This window comes from Bactrocera tryoni, chromosome 5, assembly GCF_016617805.1.
Source record: "Bactrocera tryoni isolate S06 chromosome 5, CSIRO_BtryS06_freeze2, whole genome shotgun sequence".
Taxonomy (NCBI): domain Eukaryota; kingdom Metazoa; phylum Arthropoda; class Insecta; order Diptera; family Tephritidae; genus Bactrocera; species Bactrocera tryoni.
This window is the reverse complement of record NC_052503.1, coordinates 21,635,571-21,651,293: the sequence shown is the minus strand read 5'-3', so window position 1 is coordinate 21,651,293 and position 15,723 is coordinate 21,635,571. Positions and strand designations below refer to the sequence as shown.

At 34.3% G+C, this 15,723-nt stretch overlaps 1 protein-coding gene across 2 annotated transcripts in view; it reads left to right on the top strand.

Annotated features, from left to right (window-relative positions):
• Positions 1-7,832: 7,832 nt before the first annotated feature.
• The window catches only part of LOC120777568 (protein spaetzle 5), a 33,113-nt gene continuing 25,222 nt past the window's right edge, over positions 7,833-15,723 (top strand). Inside the window, exons 1-2 of one of the 2 annotated variants that reach the window (XM_040108968.1) lie at positions 7,833-7,893; positions 8,363-8,840. The gene's annotated coding sequence lies outside the window, so the exon portion shown is untranslated. Of the gene's footprint in view, positions 7,894-8,256; positions 8,841-15,723 lie in introns of both variants that reach the window. The other variant, XM_040108967.1, reaches the window with a different exon arrangement.

Sequence of the window (15,723 nt, the reverse complement as noted above, 5' to 3'; positions counted from 1 at the left end):
TCACAAAAGAAGCCTGGGTGCAGCTTCCTTCTGCCATTTCTTCCGCAAAATTTAGTGTTCCTTGACGTTTTTGTTAGTCAGTTAACGCACTTTTAATTGATTTTGAACACTAACTTTGTATGGGAGGTGACGTGGTTATTAATCGATTTCTTCCATTTTTGAACTGTATATGGAAATGCCTGAAGAAAACGACTCTGTGAAGTTTTGCTGACATAGCTATAATTAGTTTCCGAGGATAATGTACAAAAACTTAGTAGGGGCGGGGCCACGCCCACTTCCAAAAATCCCAGATCCACATATGCCCTCCTAATACGATCCTTTGTGCCGTTCACTTTAATATCTTTATTTATGGCAGAGTTATGACACTTTATAGGTTTCGGTTTCCGCCATTTTGTGGGCGTGGCAGTGGGCCGATTTTGCCCATCTTCGAACTTAACCATCTTATAGAGCCAGGAATACGTGTACCAAGTTTCGCAATGATATCTCCCATTTTTTACTCAAGCTACAGCTTACTGGACGGGCCAGATGACGGACAGACCAGACAGACAGATTGAATAGATAGAGACATCCGGATTTCTGACTCTACTCGTCACCCTGATCACTTTGGTATATATAACTTCCCTATATCTGACTCTTTTAGTTTTAGGACTTACAAACAACCGTTATGTGAACAAAACTATAATACTCTCCTTAGCAACATTGTTGCGAGAGTATAAAAATAGAAGCTATTTTTGCCAGCATGTGTCTTGCGCTCAAAAAAAGGGTCAAATCGATTCAATACTTCCCTATTTGAACTATCATATACCATACAAAGCTTTTTGAACTTCATATACTTCGGTTAGGGTATAAGAAATCTTAACAAAGTTAGGTGAAGAGACTTTCTAAATAGCTTGGTACAGAAAATGGCTTGATGCTTCCTACCAGACTTTCCTTTAGTACCTACACAGTAACATTGAGCCTATGGGTTGACTGGATAGCTATTGTGGCTTAGCGTATGAATTAAATGAAATTTGATTTCTTCGAATTTACAATAATCGAATACTTCATTAACCATTCGTTTCAACACTAATCAATGCGATTTGCATATGTTTGGCGACAGTGTAAAACAAAGAATGGCGTGTACGCGTATTGTCCAAACCAAAGAAACGTGAACAAGACAAGCCATGAAGAAGCAGGCGAGCGAGAAATGAACTAAGGCTACCGAGATGGTAAGTATACAAGCATAAATATTCAAATATGTACAAACGAGCATGTCTTTTAGCAAATAACTCTAGAAACGAGTCGGTCATAAATAATCGATATTGGCCAAAGGCAGTTTGTCAACTTCCGGAGTTGTTTAAATTTCCGGTTTTTCATAGTCAACTACCCAAAAATGTCCATAATAACTTAATGTTTGTTTGTAAAAGTCAACAGCGATTTTCGTCGTCGTCGTCGTTGATTAAATAACGTCGCGTGTGTAGCCAATCAGCCGAAGTAATAATGCGCTTGTGAAGCAGAGAAAACACACTCGCTTAACAAGTGTTTGGTAATCTCACAGGTGGGCTAGTGTACCCCTGCCGTGCGTCGGCAACTGACAACGGCGCTGAAATGTCAATCGACATGCGACTTCGTGACATGTTCTATTCTAATTTATGCTCACATACCAATTGTATCGCAAAGCAATTAAAAGTGTAACACATTGCGAGCGGCGACACGGAACTCGTTACTCCGTTAGCATGTCAAATCGGCGCAATATTTATTCGAGCTAAAAACCTAAGTACAACAAGCTAACAAATAAAGTGATTTGCGCAGATAAATGGTCAAATATGTAACTTTTCAACAAGCTTATTTATTTTGTTGTCGCGATTTATCTGCAACTATGCCATATTGGCTAATTGAGCTAGCAACAGTTGCGACAAGTTAAGAGAACTGTAAATGGTTGGCAATTATGTATTATTCTTGTACTTTTGCATAGGAATGCAAATCAATATCAGAAATTATAGTGCAGACTTTGAAAAATAATGTTTTATTTATAAAAACTCATTGAAGCTTTTTAAATAATTTGTACTGAGCAGAATGTGGGAACCGATTCTTCCGTTTGTGCGAACCCTATATTATGTAATTGTGACATTATTTTTTATTGCATTGAGATATGTCCCTCACTAACCGATGTAGACGGTGTTAAGCTAACCGAAAGCTCGAAAACAATTCAATTTCCCATAAGGGAGTTATCTACGCTAGTGATCGGACCGATTTTATATAGTTTTGTCACCAAATTGTATTGTGACCTAAGTTTTGTTTTCATACCTTTATAAAGGTATTCGATTCTGGGGCTAAGAATGAAGAAATTGAATTCAGGCTTTATAAAACATGTTTTTGAGAATATAAAAATGTCTGAACTTTTGTGAGGGCCAAAAATGGCCGTTATTAGAACTAGACCTTTGCAGATTACCTTCTCGAAGAGGGGCACTATGGATGGTTGTAAGAAAGTTACCAATGGAGATCCAACTCGGTCCACAATATAAGCGAGGCCCCTCTGGCTATTTCATTGGCTTTCAGTTGCCAGTGCTTTCACTGTGACCAAGCACTCAAACGAGTCTGATGATGAAGTGGCTTGATGATATTTTTGGTGACGACAGACCCATAGTTAGGGAGCTTTGCACTAGTATTGTCAGTATGGTATTGAAGATAATATTCACATCCCTGAAAGAGATTACACTTCGTAGCAGTACGTCTCCCGCCAAATTAATAGCAGCCATTTCTGCCTGAAAAATACTACAGAGGTCCGGTAGTCTGCAAGTGGACGGAATGCTTCCTTGCAGAAAAGTGCTCCCTCCACGCTCTTCCATCCTAGTTTCTCCTGCACCCTGCTTACGCCTCTTCTTCGGCGACTCCTCCTTATACCTACCCTTTATATGGTAAAGAGCAGAAGATGAAGGCAGCACGAAGGTAGCCTAATATGGTGCTTGAGATCCAAAATTTTAGGAATGCAGTTGAAACTGAAAGCAAATCAGTAATTTAGCTGAACATAAATACTAGTCTGTTTTAATGCGCCCTGATGTTACGCGCTAGCACGCAAAATTTTCAAAAATTTCCAGAGTATGCGAAAAGTTAGCGCGTTCATAATCCTATCTCAGCTGTTTTGAAACCACTAAAGATAACTTGTTTAAAATGTTTGAACTGATTTTTGTTTCTCCTTCTCTTACAGCTTGTCCCTCCTATTTTTGAAAGCTGGACGTCTTCAAGCGGCTACTTCTTTGAAGTTTGGCAGTAGAGGTGCAGTTTATGGGAAATGCCAATCCCGCGAAACATATTTCAGAAATTAGATGATTTCGTTACGATTCACAGCTTTATTCGTTTACATCGAACTTCTTTTTTTATCCAGTCCTATTTTACTGGTCCCAAACGGATTTCAGCGCACTGCCTAATTCCTGTGCAATGGAGAAAATGCCAATATGATAGTCGACGATTTCCATTATTTATCGATATTTTCGACAATTGGTCTTCCATAACGGCTTGCATCTTTGACATCAAAATTAATGGAACTGAATCGACGAAGCCATAATTGGGCATGATTGACGGTTTCAGAGTAAATTTACACAATTCACCAATAAAATTTTCAGTCAACTGGCTTAAGTTTTCGCCTTTGTTGAAGAAAATCTGTAGTTGATCTTTGTTGGATTATTAGAGCCACGAAATTGATATAGATATATATCTCTGCTCGACCTTAAATATAAATATGGATCGCAGCATTTAATTTTTATTAAAACAGCCCCGAGAAGCTCCCAACCTGGAATGGCTTTAAATGTTGTCTACTTACTTAGTGCATGAGTACTATTACATACATACTATTATTGTGATAGAAACTACTCAAGGGTGAATTTGTTTATGAAATATACATTTTTTTATTCTTCCAAAACAATTTCGTACTGTTCAAAATAATCCGCGTCTGTTAAAACGCGCTTTAGCGAACGCGGTTTCCACTACTCAAAACAGTCGGAATAGTTTTTTTTTCGGTAAAGCCTTCAAGACGGTCTTCGGCTCCGCTTTTTTCTCCTCAATCGTGTCAAAACGTCGTTTTCGCTTTTTTGAGTTTGCCAGAATTCTCAATGTAGTTCCAGAACGATCTGAGTTGGTTTTTTGACAAAAAAAAAGTGGCGAAGATCTTCGTGATGAAGGTACCTGGAGTTGTTCGCCCATAATTTCAGCAAATTTTAGCTTGAAGCACAACTGCGCATAACGCTCAAAGAAAATATTTTGTTGACAACGAAGGAAGGAATGGAATGAAAGTGCACCACACCACAAAATCCTCTCACCTTACTTTATATCAGCACTAATATATCTAAGTTAGATTTGGCCTTATTAACATTACCTAAGTGCGCCTTCTGTCACATAGTACAAAACTGCTATTAAGGAAAAACCAAAAAAATAAATATTAATGAACTAGGAACATACGAACACTAGTACAAAGAAGAAGAGGAAAATTTTAAGCTAATTTTAGGAACTAAAACAATAAATAACCAACACGAAATAGCAGATAAATTTTCTAAAAATAACTGAAGACAATTGAAAAGCCACAATACAAAACCCGAAATGCAAGCTGTGATGAAATATGCAAATATGCGCATGTGTGTGTATGTATGTCAGCAGATGCAACGGCAGGTTGCGCTGTCGCACAGATACGTCAGGCTGAAAAAATGCCGTTGGCTTTTTGGAGCAACATCCAAATGTTGTGTGACATCACAGCCAGTGGCTAAAGCAATAAAACACAAGAACAACAACATTAACAGTGCAAGAAGCAGTAAGAGCAGCTGGTAAAACACGCGCACGTTGCTACCGGCGCGTACTCGACAATGCAACAAAAACAACAAGCAGCCAAAGCCAACAATGTTCGCAGCTATTAAACGACAAGCCAAGCCGGTCGGACGACAAAGTCGACAATAATCCATCTGGTCAAATGCATAAGCACGAAATTTCGGGCGACTCACAAATTTCCGTTCACAGTTGGAGCGGAGTTGGAGCAAAGTTATCGCGTGCAAGTGGCGAGCAGCCAAAATTCGTATAAAAATGGAATAATTAATTAACTGAAACGCTTTGGTGTGCGCGCGAGTGCGACTGTGAGGCAAACGAAACAAAAGCGCTCAAAACCAGTTCAAAGCCAGACGCAAAAAAATAAAATAAATTCAAAGCAAATAAAAGCAAAAAAGAGCAGAGACTCATTTTAAACAATAGCAAAGCAATTGTATTGAGTTGTTGTGACAAAAACAGCTGACACAGCTGTAATGAAGCGCTGCCTAACCGGCATTTCGCTGCCCACCATTATCAGCATTAGGAATATGAAACAAACACACACATGAGCGCTCAATTGCAACTTTGCAATCAAACAAATTTTTTATTTGTAAAAGATATATACATTTGTACATATATGCATGTCTAGGTCTCCTTTTCTTCACACGGTGCGCCTACGTTGTGCTAGAGCCTCATGACAGCGCACAGTGGAACATGTAGAAAAATGCCAATATTGAGTTTCAGAAAAAAAGTAGATAATTGCTCAAAGCTGACATACAAAATAACGTTTATGACATAACCTCAAATTAAGTACGTTCTTTTAAGTTTTTGAATATTATTTAAAATACATTGTATATATACATAGGAGGATTTGGAAAATGCGCCTAAAAATTTGTATATTTAATAAAAAATAATAATAGGTATATGGGCAAAATTTAGTAAGACATTTTAATTTAAATCATTAGTCATTATGAATGATGAAACTCATAGGTTTTTGGAGAGGCTTTCTTAGAGGTGTCTAGGAACCTAATTTTCAGAGTACCAAACGAAAAAAATTTTTTTTTTTGATCCACCCTAATATGCATTGATGTTTGACGATAAATATCTCATAAACGCTTAACTTAATCGAAAAATCATTTGGAACCATTTTTATAGAGCAGTAAATTTCCTACAAATCTATGAGTTTCATCATTAATAATAATTTTTTTTCATTGAGTTATAAAATTTCATAAGAAATAAAAAATTTTTCCAAAAATAATCAAACTTCAACCGTTAATATCTTTTAAACGGTTGGGTTTACGAAAAAAATCATAAGAGACCATAATTTTGTATTTGGCAGAGCATTCAATTTCCTACAAAACCTAATTAACAAGATATATTTTTCAAGTAGTTGGAAGCGAGATATAAATTTTTTTCTATCTGATAATAAGAAAAAAATAGAAACTGCGGAGGACCTTCCTGTTACAATTAAAGACTCATATTTGGAGAGGCTTTCTTAGGAGGTGTCTAGGAACCTATTTTTCATGAGTACCAATTGAAAAAAAAATATATATATTTTTTTTGAATCACCCTAGTAAGTATACTTCAAATTTCGACAAAAAATATTTCTTTTGTACAAGATAAAAAGAAAGTAAACCAAAAACTTTAATATTTCAGTTCTTCACATAAGTTTCGAGGTTATATAGAAAGATGTTAATACGAAAATTGTAGATTTTCTTATTACCTACATATTGCCACAACATTTTTTCTATAGGAATCGTAGTTTTGACGGAAAACGAAATAAGCCGCCTTTAACCCATAAAAATTCAACCCCACCATCTCATAAGAACCAAACTCCAATGATTCTTTGTCACGATAGTTTTATTAAGCCGAAACTGCAACTATTTAAATTCGTGCTATTGGAAAGAAGTCCAGAGAGCTTTTACAATCTATTGGGGGCAGTGAGTATTGCAAAATGGTATAGGACACTGGAGGAGTTAGTTTGTTGGAATGTCCCGTATTTATGCTTATAACTACCAATTATATGTTGAAATAAAACAGTGTGCTAACTGAAGTAGTAAAACTTTTTTTATTTATTCTTTTTTTCAAGAGTGTTTGAGGCAAATTTAAGTAATTACTCTCTTGTAGAACAGTAATAATTTACGAATCAATTATCTACAGTAACTGACACGGAAGGAAACATAATATATTAACATAAAATAATAACAAAAACAAAAATAACAAGTTTTGTTAGCTGAAAACTCCCTAAAAGTTTAATGCAAATTAAAAAAAAATATTTACTCACTTCAAACTCAACAAAATCAAAAACAATATTAACTCTTAAGTGTTTTTATTTAGTTTTCAAGCTTATTTATTAATTTTTTCAACAATATTTGAGTTTACAAATTCTAAATTTTTTAGAAAAAATTTTAAAAACAGTTAAAATTTTTGAATTTCTATATTTATTTTTGAAATTCTAAATTTTTCAGAAAAAATTTTAAAAATAGTTAAATTTTTTGAATTTCTATACTTATTTTTGAAATTCTTAATTTTTCAGAAAAAATTTTGAAAACAGTTAAATAGTTTTTTAGAAAAAAATTCCGAAAACAGTTAAATTTTTTGAACTCTATATTTATTTTTGAAATTCTAAATTTTTAGAAAAAAATTTAAAAACAGTTAAATTTTTTGAGTTGCTGCATTTACTTTTGAAATTCTAAATTGTTTAGAAAAAATGTTAAAAACAGTTAAATTTTTTGAAGTTCTATATTTATTTTTGAAATTCTAAATTTTTCAGAAAAAAACTCCGAAAACAGTTCATATCCAACGCTTATAAGCAATCAACACACTGTACGGCGCCTTGCCTTAACAAATCACTCAAACGAAAGACTTAAGCAACAAACTCGACTGCGCTGAGCCAACAGAGCACATAAACTTCCTGAGTAGTTTCTCTAATTCCACGCTGCTGAGCGACAAAAAGGTGCAGAAATTTGGCCGAAAAACGCAACGGCCGTCAGTAGGTTTCGTAGTTGGCAACGGTGAGCAGCGAAAACGAGCGAACTGAACGCATGCTTCGCGCAAAGTGTCGAGTTATACCGAACTGAACGGACGTGCTTTTGCGGCGACGCGTGAAACGAAATAGGCAACTAAGTATAAATATATAGAAATATTTATAAAAAATATTTAGAAATATTTAAAAAAAATTAGAGTTTAAATATCAATTTAGGTGAAAATTTTTAGAAAAAAATAATGTCGAATTTTTGTTAATTTTCACAGACAAAAAAAAATTATTTGATTTTGCATCTTTTTCAAAGTCCAAATAAAAACGTGTTTAAATTTTGTGTTTATATATGAATATAAGTATACGTGAGTGTGTGTTGCAAAAGGCAAATAAATTGCACAAATAAAGCAAACAAATCCAAGCGTTAGAAAGCATTCCACGACTTGTTTTGGCAGTTTCGCATTTAAAACAGTGTTTCAAATACTAAAATTCTAATTTTTAAATATTTATAGAAGTGTGTCATATGAAGCGCTAAAAAAGATCATCCATTTTTTTCCCCAAAAAAACTCTCGAAACTAAATTTTATACTCCCATTTGTATGCATTTGTGAATTTTCAGGAAATAAAGCAGAAATACACTTCACCTACGCCGCGCTGCTGCTTCGTGTTTCAAATTGGTAATTTTGCTTATTTTTAACAAAATAAAAAAAGTAAAAATAGAAATAAATTGAATTAAGTTTAAATGTGCGATCGATCGCCCGAGCGATAAAATAACACAAGTGAAATTGTTGTGTTTTGTGTGCGCATGTTGTGCGACCGACTGACAGCCGCTGCAAAATTAGCTTGAAATAAACAGTTGTGTGGATTTTGGTTGTTGTTGGTTTAAGCGGTTCATATTGAATTTCGTTAAAAGGTGTAGTAAAAATTCGTCGCTTCTTCGCATTCGCCCAAACACATTTCGTTTGGCTGGGCACTTATCATTCCCGAAGCCTAGATAGTGCTCGATTTCAAGCAGCACGTGCGTGGATTATATAAAGAGCGTGCACAAGTGTGAATAATCTGTAAAGTGCCGAACACAAACGGAATACGAAAAAAATGTAAGTGATTTTAGATATGTTGTTGTGGTTGCTGAGTGTGTGTGCGTTGAAATTTGGTTATTTTGGTTCCTTTCTAATCTAGTTTTATTAGAATGAATTAGAATTATATTAGTGAGAAGTGTGTGTGTTTTTCGAATTTTATATTTTGGTATAATTGGGTTGCTTAATTTATTTATTATATAATTATACGCTCTTTGATCTTTTTTTTACTACAAAATATGTTAAATAATATAAACGATTTTTGAAAAAAAGTTATTAAAATAAAACAAAACAATTACCAAGCAGTAGTTACGAAGGGGTATAAAATCCTTTGGCTGCAAAAATCGATTTCATAATGAAAAACAATTTTACGACGGGTTTAATTGAAATTTTGTGTTTCCAATGACATAACGATTACGGAATGATTTAAGTGTTGCAGAACTATTTTTAAGAGTTTACTTCATCCCGAACACAAGGAATTAAGTGAGAAAAAGCATTCGGTGAAAGTTCAATTCATCGAAAACCCGCGTTATGGGGTTATATACAGTTAGAAGGCCGAAGAAAAGTGAATTTTCCAGAATTTTTTCTGAGAAAACTTTTCAATTTATTGACTCAAAAATTGGTACACACTTTATAGCGTACTTATCTGTATTTTAAAATTTGGTATTAGCATATTTTTAAAGGAACTACAGCCGGTCTTCGGGAACTCTTCTCAAAAAACGTTTCACGATGACCACTATATCTCTGAACTAGATCCTCTGATTAAATCTAGTAACTAATAGAAGGAATAAGCAAAATCAATTTTTTTGGCAAAATGGCGGTATCTGAAAAAAACTCGATTTTTTGGACCAAAAATTCAGCCTGAAACGGTTTATAAAAAATTGTTTTACTGTTGATAAAAAAATTCTCGCTTTAATTACTAAAAATATATATAAGAAGCCTGTGTTAAATTTGAGACTAATTGATTTGTCATTTTATACGCTATCACAGAATTTTTCACCTTAAAGAAACGATAAATGTACCCAAGACTGTGTCTTTTTGTTTGGTGAATCAGTCAATGATAACCAACCAAACACTTGGAATCTTTGGAAAATTACATTGTTGAAGACGGCACCAGCAAAGATAACATCACTGATAAGGAGGAGAATATGACCAAAATGACGAAATCACAACAAAGTCGGCCAAAAGTTTAGGTGAATGAAACCGCACTCTATTATTTCTCAAATAGTAAGGTTTTCCTACGATTTCGATTTTTTTTAAGCTAGTCACTGAACTATTTGATACCTATCCCAAAAAATAAATATTATGAACTTGCTAGATGCAACGCCAGCAGCTGTCTCAGCTGATTGATAAGTCTTAAACCCATCCATGTTTCATCCTTAGTCGAAATATAATTTTAAGTTTATTATGATTGGCCTGCCCAAAAGCATAGTTCTCTTGTTGGCTTTTGTAAATTGTGTTCGAAATTTGTTCGAAAATTTCTTATACTCTGCTACTATAACATTTTTTATACCTTCCCTTGATATTTAAACCTTGAAAAAGGTTAAAGTTCGCCACTAAGTTGGTAAACAGGAGGGAATTTCGGATACCACATACGTAGGTTACCTCTCATATTTCTGGATTAGAATAAAAAATTAAAATTTTAATCATCAATAATCGTTGGATAATTTTTCAAAGTACATATTCTCCAAAAATATCCATATACTTTTGCCTGCGTTTGCACCAAATTTTGAAGCGACACTCTGATTGAGGTATCTCCAAAACACGCGTTCCGAGCATATCAACCGCCTCTTCAGGTAATGAAAAACGTTGAACTTAGTTTATTTTTTTGTATTCAAAAGAAGTCATTCGGTGTTAAGTCAGAATTATACGGTGGATGACTAAAGTGAAATATATATATAAATGATCAGCATGACGAGCTGAGTCGAGTCGATTTAGCCATATCCGTCTGTTCATCTGTCCGTCAGTATATATACGAACTGGTACTTCAGTTTTGAATTTGAAATTTTGTAAAAGTCCTTTTTTCTTAATTATCTAGTATATCTCATAAACTATAAGCTGATAGACGCCGCCAAAGCGCCTCATAATGTGTTTTAATTTTCACAAAAAATAGTAAAATATCTTTTTTCGAGTTATTTCCATAATTTTCGATACAAGTTCTAATAATAATATACGTTCTTCTTTTATTAACTCTCTCAAATGCTTACCTTCATGACTCATGACCTTACCATATCAGAAAAATTCAATCACATTTCGAGCTGTATACAAATCATTGATAAAATAATTCGATTATGATTTGAAACTAAGAAATACGTATATTTTTCAACATTTGGATTTATTTTATTGTTTTGAAAACATCACGTGATGTTATGTCACATCATATGATTTAATATCATCATTCATGTGAGTCTCAAATTATTAAATTTTTTATTTAAAATTGAGAAACAAGTATATTTTCAAGCATTTTAGTTATTTTTATTGATTCAAAAATGTCACGTGATGTTGTGTTGCATCATATAATTTAATATTACATTTCATGTGACTGCCAATTATTTAATTTTGATTTAAAATTGAGAATCAAGAATATTTTCCAGCATTTTACTTAATTTTATTGATTTAAAAGCGTCACGTGATGTTACGTCATATGATTTAATATTACATTATAAGATATAAGGCAAATCAATGACGTTTAAACTTTTCCGGCATATTTTTTGTTAATTCGTTATAATTCGAATTTATTAATATTTAAATTCAAATCACAGACATTTTAATATGATGTGACATCACATCTTCTCCCTATTGAAATCATTTTCAGCATTTACTTTAACTATAATTTTGATTTATATGTTCATGGACACTTCTCATGCTTAGAGTTGTCGTTTTATGTTTTTATGGTAAAAATATAAGTGTATTCTTTCTGTATTGATACCGTTTCCCTGCGATTGCCAACTTAGTGCCTTTAAAGCAATGCAAAACCTAAAAATCTAACATTCTCAGCTAACTGTAAGATCAGACCTTATCAAACACCGCTTTTGTCATGAACGTCCGTTGGCTATAATAGCTTTATATAACAGCATTGTTGTTAGAGCTGATTTATCTAATAGCAAAGTCAAATGTATGTATATAAATGGACTGCCTTTTTCTAGTAAAATGATATTTGCTAACTATTAGTAAGATTTTGAAACTTGGTTTTACACAAAAAAACCGTTTTTCAATGCAATCTTTGGTAAACACTTAACATAAATCTACAAGCCATGCCAAACAATTTAAGGAAACGAGGAAGGCAGCTTGACACTAATCGACGACAATGCCAAATTCGGCGGAAAAAATTTAGCGCTGAAGGTTAAAGCATCAAAGCAATTTAGCAAATGCAAAAGAAAATAGCAAAATATTTTTAAAATGTTCACACTTAATTAAGTAACAAGATTGATTGATATGACCATTGAGCTATTAACAGACTTGAACCATGCGGGTGGTTGCTTGATTTTTATAGTTTTCTGCATAAAAGGTGTTATATGTATATATGTGCTAAAGTATACATACGCTTATATAGCGGCATATATGTAGTACTTCAATACCTTGGTACTAACATGCCCCGTTGAATCATATGGCTATTGTTTCGTCAAGCAAATTTTGTGTCTAAAAAAAGCAACACAACAACTATTGCGAAACTTTGAGTGCATGCTGAGGGCGTAGACGTCACATAACACATACACATGTACACTTATGCTTGGCTTAAGCCAACGCCAAAACTTGTCAAATCCCAACGGAGTTACACGCGTCAAATGATCATGGCCAAAGCCGGCTTTGTTGAGATCAGCTAACAACAAAAACACCACTATCACAACATAGCCAGATAAAATCTGACAGTTCAGCAACCACAAAGTGGAAACAAATATATATACATATATACATATATAAACATGTATGTATGTATGTGTCGCGATGCTTCATTTATGGTCTGTGCAAAGTTTCCACGCAATAAAACACATTAACGCTATCTGAAAGTGAATAAAACCATAAACAGAAAACAAAAAGCCCACAAGCAACGCCAATGCACACATACTCTTACACACAAGTAGTTATATGAACACACATACACACTGATATGCACACGCATGTCACTTCGGCAAAACAACGGCTGTCAACTCGCCTGTCAAAATTCCAATATTTTGTCAAACACTTGGACACGCGCATACACAAACAACAAACACACTGAAAGCAGCTATATAAAAAACGAAGCAAAAGCAAAAGTGTTGAAATAACCGTTAAAAATTGCTTTGCATAACTTTTGTCATGGCTGTCAAACATTTTGCGGCGCTGCGCAACAGCCGGGAAGCGAAAAAAGTTGTTGCTCGCATCGTCGTAGAGGACACCAGAAATTCAAAAGCTTCAACATACAAAGTAAATGCATTGCAAAAAACGGTGATCTATTGTACGAGCAACTCGTCACATACATACCTACAAAATAACCTATATATATATATATTTATATACATGTATAACCTTTGTATATGGTATATAAGCGAGTATAATAAAATCTGCCTCCGCTACATTTGAATTTAATTTGAATTTTTGGGCTAGTCTCTGGCACAGTGACCGGCATTGAAATGCAAATAAATTGGTTTTTCTGTGAAAAAATATAAATAAAGTCAAAGTGATCTATTGTAGTGCGGGCGGTTTGACCGTTATGCCGCTGACTGTATTTTTTGCTGATGCCATTTGGTGCAGTGAAGCTGCTTTTATAGTTGCCTGATCTTTTAATGTTGAATTTTTTATCATACGGAAAGAAATTATTTGCTGTTCGATACTGCAAGAGTGGCTTAAGTATGTTGGCAACTCTAGTGCTGCAATCTGGCAACTCACAACTTCATCGTAAAGTTTGATATTTTTGATGTTATACATACTCAGAATTTGTGTTGTTTACAGTAGCTTAAAATATACAACTCGACAAACCTCAAAATCGCGAACCTTTTCGCTTGATTATTCTTTACAACTTGCGATGTGGATTAACTCATCAAGAGTGTATAGATATAGTTAATTCGATTTTTGGCGATGAAGCTCCATCAAGGACTACAGTTTATTGATGGTATGATGAATTCAATCGAGGTCGTATATCACTTCAGGACGAATTTCGTGGAGGGCGTACAAAATCAGTTGTTTTTCCGGAAATTATTGATGCTGTGCGATAACTGATATTGTAGATCATGTTCACGATAGGTCACATTGATTGATAGATTGAGAAAAGTATAGGAAGTAGTGGGAACAGGATACATTCAATATTGCATTGTCAAAAACTAACTGTAACAACTGTATGTTTGAGCACTGAAAACATCAATTGGATGAGCCATCTATCGCATAGTCGAATGACTTCTTTTTGCTCCCATATGTCAGAAATAAACTAAGAGGCGAACTTTATTCGACAACTGAAGATGGAATGGATTCTTTCAGAACGAGTGTTTTGGATATATCAATGAGAGTGGCAAACGTTTCGAAGCATTTTCGATGATTATTATTAGTTTCTATTTTCTAATCACGAAATATAAAAACCAACCCTTGTATCTAATCTAACCCTGATGACTGTTTGCACAGTAGAAGCAAAATCCACTTTTGTGACAAGAACAGAACAAAGTGTTTATTATGTAAAAATTCTCACAAATGCAGAAGATAGCTACAGATTGCTTCTATCACCTATCATTTTTTGGATATACGGATTTTTGTAAAAAAAAGCGATAGATATATTATTATTATATTATTTTATTAACCAAAAAGTACCTTAAAATGTAACTGTCGATGTTTTCGGCGATATTTTGTTTTTGGAGTATCCCTTAACAATGCCCAGCAGTAATCGGTAATCAAACTGGCACTCCACTTGCCTTGGCACAGTTTCTCCATAGCAGAAATGTCTTGGTGGAATCGTTCTCCATGTTCGTCACTTAAACTTTTGGGGGAAAAATCCAGATGGGAGTCCAGAAAGTGAATTTTAAGCGACATGCTGCAACCAATTTTTTTATAGACAATAAGTAGTTCAGTCACAAGATATTTGTAATTGTCAGCTTTCACAAATCCTAGAAAATTTTTAACAACGCTTTCAAAGGCACTCCAGGCTTGTATTTCAGTTGAGCATTGAGCATTTCCTCAAATGTTTTATCTTTCATTAGTTCTCTTATGTGCGAACCCACATATATGTCCTCCTTAGTTTTTGCTTCACTGACTCTTAGACATTTTTGTTTCAGATACAAGAACCCTCTTCCATTACTGTCCATTGCCTTGAAAAAATGCTTCATTAAACCCAATTTAATATGCAAAGGTGGTAGTAATACCTTTTTGGGATCAACTAGAGGTTCACTGGTAACGTTTTTTTGTCGCGAAGTGAGTGCCTGACGTACTACTTCCGTATAAGTTTAGAGGGCGACTACGAAAACCTTTAACACATATTCCATACTTCTTGTCCGCACTGAACCCGGAAGAAAAGGAATAACTCGATCAATTGCAATCCATATAAAGTCCTCATTTCTATAACGCACACAAAACTAAACTCGTTCAACACATTCAAAAAAAATATTCCGACATTCTTTCAACGTTTTACTGCACTAACAAGGTTGAGCAATTCTTTTGCTTAATACTTTTTTTGTCTTTTCGCACTTTGGCACTTTAGCACCCTCAATTCAGAGATGTAAAAAAGTTGATTGATTAACTTGCAAAATCAATTAGCGCATTGTGCGCGCCCTCATGAATATTCATCTATGTGTTATATGTGGTACATGGATTTGTAGAATGGATACTTTTATGTGCACACACCTGCTAAAGTGGTAATAAGAATGACCTAAGGTCCGCATATGGTTAAGTGCTTTGTGTGTTTGGTGTGTCAATGGCATTCAGCATGAATAGAGCGCATTCAACG